The sequence below is a fragment of the Hippopotamus amphibius genome, chromosome 3 (assembly GCF_030028045.1).
Source record: "Hippopotamus amphibius kiboko isolate mHipAmp2 chromosome 3, mHipAmp2.hap2, whole genome shotgun sequence".
Classification (NCBI taxonomy): domain Eukaryota; kingdom Metazoa; phylum Chordata; class Mammalia; order Artiodactyla; family Hippopotamidae; genus Hippopotamus; species Hippopotamus amphibius.
The window spans coordinates 112651810-112657835 of record NC_080188.1 but is presented as its reverse complement, the minus strand read 5'-3'; positions in this window follow the sequence as shown (position 1 = coordinate 112657835).

Below are 6026 nucleotides of genomic sequence, written 5' to 3'. Positions count from 1 at the left end.
CCCGGGGGAGTGGACGCAAGGGTGGAGTGGAGGAATCTGGCTGCAGCATCCTGGTGTGACAGCTGCACCCAGAGGTGGGGCAGGAGCTCTCAGACTGGGATCCTGGCCACCTGGTCCTGGGACCTGGGCTCGGGAACCCTCAGGAATCCCTCCTCTTGCCTCCTCTTCCTCTCCACCCCACCACCAGCCCTACTGCAATGTTCCACCCCCCACAACTGGAAGCACTAGATGGAATCAGGAGGTCTGATGTCTCAGTTCTGCCTTTCAGCAGCTGGGCAAATTCCTTAGCCCCTGTGAGTCACAAAGTCCTCACCTGCAAAGTGCGGTGAATCATTTCTATCCCTCAGGGTGACTGTGAGAATTGAAGTTAATTTCTGCTACCTAGCACTTGAAGCACTAAGGCGCTTGTTCCTTTGTTTACTCATGACGGGAGAGGCGGTGGGTAGCAAAAGGGGAGGAGATGGGTAGCTAAAGGGGGAGGAGATGGGTAGCTAAAGGGGGAGAAGATGCGTAGCAAAGGGGGAGGAGATGGGTAGCTAAAGGGGGAGGAGATGGGTAGCTAAAGGGGGAGGAGATGGGTAGCTAAAGGGGGAGAAGATGGGTAGCTAAAGGGGGAAAGGTAAAGGACCGGGTGGGTGAGATGGGGGAATCTGGAACCCACCAGGTATTTCATTCCTCTTAGTGAGGAGAGGACTGAGGGGGAGCGGCTGGCAGGTGGGTTCATTCTTCAATAAATGTTTATCGAACTGCTACAATGCATCAGGCACAGGACAAAGCCCAGAACCCAGCCTGGTAGCCCAGGCGGTCAGCAATGTGATTCCAACCTCTCCCCTGCCCTCTTCACCTCCCACCTTCAGGGACACAGAACTCATCCCTGTGGACCCAGGTTTCTGGTCTCGGATCTGTGAGCACACCAGTTCCTCTGCGCTGGGGGCTCACCCCATCTCTGCCAGGGAAATCTGCCTGGTCCACTGAGGTCCTGCTCAAAATGCCATCTCCTCCAAAACTTTCCTGGAGCTCTTCAGAAGCTCTGAGGTCCTGGGCCTTGGTCATGCCTTTCCTGGAGACTGGTCCCTGCCTCCACTCATGACCGCCTCTCCTCCCTTGGACAGCAAGCTCCAGGAAGCAGCATCTGGGTCTCACTAGGCTCGGGGAGTAGCTCCTGCTTGCCGTGCACGTGAGGCCGGTTAGGGCTTGTTGGAAGAATGATCACTGAGTGAGTGGACTCTTGTTCTGGCTTCAGCCTTAACTGGAAGGAGAGAGCAGAGCACACAGGGTGGGGTGGGGCAGCATGAATTGGGAGCAAGGCCAACCCTTGTGGCATCCCAGCTCTGTCACTAGCGTGGCCTTGGATGGAGCACTTCTCTGCATCTCAGTTAATTTATCAGTGTGATTAGGGAAATAGACCTGCCTCCCTGGACTGGATTAGAAATTAGGTCAAGTGCCTAACACGTGGTACGTACTGAACAGATCAAAGCTATCATTACAGTTAATATATTAAATTCAAAAGGATGCCTAATACCCACCATGGGTAAATAAAGTGTGGTATGTCCATACAATGGAATATTATTTGGCAATACAAAGGAATGAGGTATTGATACATGCTACCAAATGCATGAAGCTTGAAAATACGCTGAGTGAAAGAAACCAGTCAGAAGAGACCAAACATAGTATGATTCCATTCAGATAGAAAATAAGCAAATCTATAGAGGCAGAAAGTAGATTAGCGATTGCATAGGGCTTGGAGGAAGATGTAGTGACTGCGAACGGTAAGGGTTTTTTTTCTAGGATGATAAAAATTTTCTAAACTTAATGGTGATGGTTGTACAACCCTGAGTATACTAGAAACCATTGAGTTGTACACTTTAAATGGATGAATTGTGTGGTATATAGGTTATATCTGGACAAAGCTGTTATTTAAAAAAAAGAAAAGAAAAAAAGTGCCTGGATTCCTCAAGAAGTGCAGAGAACACCTATATCCAAAGAGAGTCAAGGATGATTTCTGGGGAAGGTGAGTAAGTGGGTGAGAGAAGCAGCTCATGGGCACAGCCCTCATTTCTGTCCCGAGAGCCTCCCTCCTGTAACCTCTTCCTCACATGGGATCAACTGCTCTTTCAAACAAGAAAGCAAGCCACCCAGGGGTTTCTCAAGTTTTGATTTCACTCAGCAACAGACTCTCAGTGCAACCCTTCTCTCTGCTACCAGCCTCGGCAGAGAGGGACTCAGGCAAACATGCACCCACTGCAGGAGGTGCCGGGTGGGATCTTCCCTGGGGTAGGGGACAGTCCACCAGGAGGAGGAGGGCACCTGCTGTTTGAAGGACAGTGACAGCATGAATCAGAAACTTTGTCACCATCTCCTTTCATCAGCCTCAATTTGCAGGTGAGCAAAGTTAGGCTCTGAGGGGCGAGTTACATCCAAGACCATCCAACTAGCATATTGTGGAGCTGGTATTAAAACTCATGTCTGTCTGACTCCCAAGGTCACATTCACATTCATTTTAGGTGTTACTTTTCCCTCTCTTTTGGCTGTGCCGTGTGGACCCTCAGCAGTGAAAGCATGGCGTCCTAACCACTGAACCGCCAGGGAATTCCTGACCTTACACTTTCTTTACACCCATTCTTATCTGAGAAACAAATGGTTGTTGCAAAGCAGATCAGAAAATAAAGAACTACGTGAAAAAGAAATACTGCTGTTAATTTGCAGCCCCATGGTTAACAACGGTGGCATGTGTCCTCCCACTGGTGCAACTGTGTGCGATGATGGAAACCATCTCCAAAGCTCTTCTTTACATCATCAAATAGTTGTCAAAAACGTGACTGTGGGGCTTCTCTGGTGGCACAGGGGTTAGGAATCTGCCTGCCAGTGCAGGGGACGTGGGTTCAAGCCCTGGTCCAAGAAGATCCCACATGCTGCAGAGCAACTAAGCCCACGAGCCACAACTACTGAGCCCACATGCTGCAACTACTGAAGCCTGCGTGCCTAGAGCTGGTGCTCCACAACAAGAGAAGCCACCGCAATAAGAAGCCCTCGCACCTCAAGGAAGAGTAGTCCCTGCTCTCTGCAACTACAGAAAGCCCACGCGCAGCAACGAAGACCCAACACAGCCAATATAAATAAATAAATAAATAAATAAATAAATATTATTTAAAAACAACAACAACGTGACTGAACAGCTGCTTACAACCCCATCCTATGGCTAGGTCAAACTCGATCCCCCCACTTCATCCTGGGTCTCACCTCACATCTTGGGAAGTTTTGGTCCCCCTCCCTTTCTGTCCCCACTGTGCTGCCTGAGCAGGGTGTCCCAGAGGACAGAGAACCATAAGAGCAGCCTAGAGCAGGTCGAGAGTGTAAATAACAATAGAGCCAGAAGAGCCACCTTGGGAGTTTCTAGGGAATGACTTCATAACCATTAATCATCTTCCCTTAATCTCGTGCTCACTGTTCCCCAGCCTGAAGCCATTGGCTGCCCGCTTCCCAGGGGCTGTTGATCCTCTTCCCGAAATTCAAAGCTTGGGGTCCCAGCGGTTATGTCCGGAAGTTCCTTTCTCTGCCAGTCCCTTGGGGGTTAGATGATTCCCAAATGCGCTGGGTGTGGCTCTGGGGCACAGCAGTGAGTTCCTCCTTTAACATTCTTTGGGAAAAACACTTGCTTCCAAGGCTCCAAGGCACGGGCTCTGGTCCAGGCTTTGGTCCTTTGTTGGCCATGAGGAATTCACAGATGGGCCATGTCTGACTCCTCCTGGGTTCAGTGCTGCCCACAGCGGGGCTGACTCACTGGCAGGGTGATTAAAGCCAGGACGATGCTCAGGTCTGTCTTCGTTCCATTTCCCAAGTCCAGTGTTTCCTCCCAGGCCTGAAGGTGGACTCAAGCAGTAGGGGAGTCCACTGCATGGGGAAAGGCTCTGGGCTTCCCTGACCCTGACCAGCTGTGTGACCTCGAAGAAACCCTTAATCATGTGGAGCCTGTTTCCTCACCTGGAACGGAGATAATAAGCAGCACAGGGGCTGGTTGGGAAGCCTAGAGAGGACTTTGGGGAATAAAAGGTAGAGGTAGCTTGGGCTTGGCAGTTGGACTGTGCAAGATCAACTTCCAGATCTTGCCCACACCAGCTCTGGGACTTAGGTTTAAGGTGCCTCAGGATGGGGATAACAGTAGAACTACATCTTGGAGTTGTGAGGATTAAGTGAATTAATGAATGTAAAGCCCTTCAAACATAACATCAACCGCCTGGCATGCAGCAGTGCGTGCCTGAAGATGTTATCAGTAACATCTGTGATTCCCTGCGGGGTTGGGCAGCGTGAGGTGCTCCACGCCTAGCGGAGCCCAGAAAGTCACTGCATTAGTTCAGGGCGGAAACCACCCTGCAGGCGTTTGCCCAGACCTGTTTCTGTCTAACAAAGCAGCACAAATTCTCTGGCATTGTTTAGTGGGAAAACTTCAAGACAAAAAAAAATGACGTTCTAATTATCCCAAATCTTAAGCCAAAGTCCATGAAGCATATCAATCTTCATATTCAATCTTTGCACTACTCTTCATTTCTCCAGCTGTCAGTGCAGAAAATCCATGAGCACAGAACTGTCAATCACCAGGGACAGGGCTGTATATTCCTTCCGGAGCGGGGGGCTTGGGGTCAGAGGTGGCTGGGGCCCAGGGCAGAGCACAGACAGCCTTGCATCCCTTTCTTCTGTCCTCAGGCTGTGTGTCCTTAAATCTCTCGCTGCAGGTGAGGGAGGTCCTGTAGTAATTTTTATTATACACACAATATCATGTTTAAGGCCAAGTGCATGCTTTTTTTTTCTTTTTAAAAATTTAATTACCTTCTTCACCTTTGAGTTTGCAATAACTTTTTTAAAAAAAATTTTATTAGCGTACAGTTGCTTTACAATGTTGTGTTAGTCAAGTGCATGCTTTAAAAGTGAAATGTTTTGGGGACTTCCCTGGTGGCAGAGTGGTTAAGAATCTGCCTGCCAATGCAGGGAACACAGGTTTGATCCCTGGTCTGGGAAGATCCCACATGCCGTGGAGCAACTAAGCCTGTGCACCATAACTAGTGAGCCCTTGAGCCACAAATACTGAGCCTGCATGTCTGGAGCCTGTGCTCTGCAACAAGAGAAGCCACTGCAATGAGAAGCCCACGTACTGCAACGAAGGGCAGCCCCCCTCACCGCAACTAGAGAAATCTCTGTGTGCAGCACCGAAGACCCAATGCAGATAATAAACAAATAATTAAATTTATATTTTAAAAAAAGTGAAATTTCTTTTTATATATTTTTAATCTTTATTGGAGTATAATTGTTTTACAGTATTGTTTTAGTTTCTGGTGTACAACAAAGTGAATCAGCTATATGTATACATATACCCCCATATCCCCTCCCTCTTGAGCCTCCCTCCCAAGAGAAATGCAAATCAAAACCGCAATGAGGTATCACCTCACACCAGTGTGTCCCACCCAACCCAAAGTTAACTCTTAACAGTTCCTCCGGCTCTCAGCTCAGATCTCCCTCCTTTCCAGCCTGTTACCTAGTACAGATTTTCATTGTACCAGGCACTTCTCTAGCATAGAGCTTGCCGCAGTTGCAATTTGACATACAGATTAAAATAATAATAATAATAATGACAGAAGGAAGGAAGAAAAGAGGGAGGAGGAAGGGAAGGAAAGGGAGAGCAGAGCAGGGAAGGAAATAGGGAAGGAATGAATGAATGTTTGAAGGAAGGAAGGAGACTTTTTAACTGTCCACCACCCTGAGATTTCCATTCACCATTTGTAGGGACTAGCTTGTGGAAACTGCAGGGTGACTTGAGCCAGAAGGCTTTGGAGAAGGTTGGGGTGTTTCTAGGGATGTCATGTTGGGGAAGGTGATGAAATAAAATTTATATTTTATGACAAGATTTAAACATAAAAATGTTTTCAGCCTGTTTGGGCCTCATCCCTCTTCTAATGAAGGTGTGTGTTGTGTGTCTGCATTAACCAGACCTCCTTAGGAGATAACATTCCTTCTTAATCTCACAGAGGGCCACA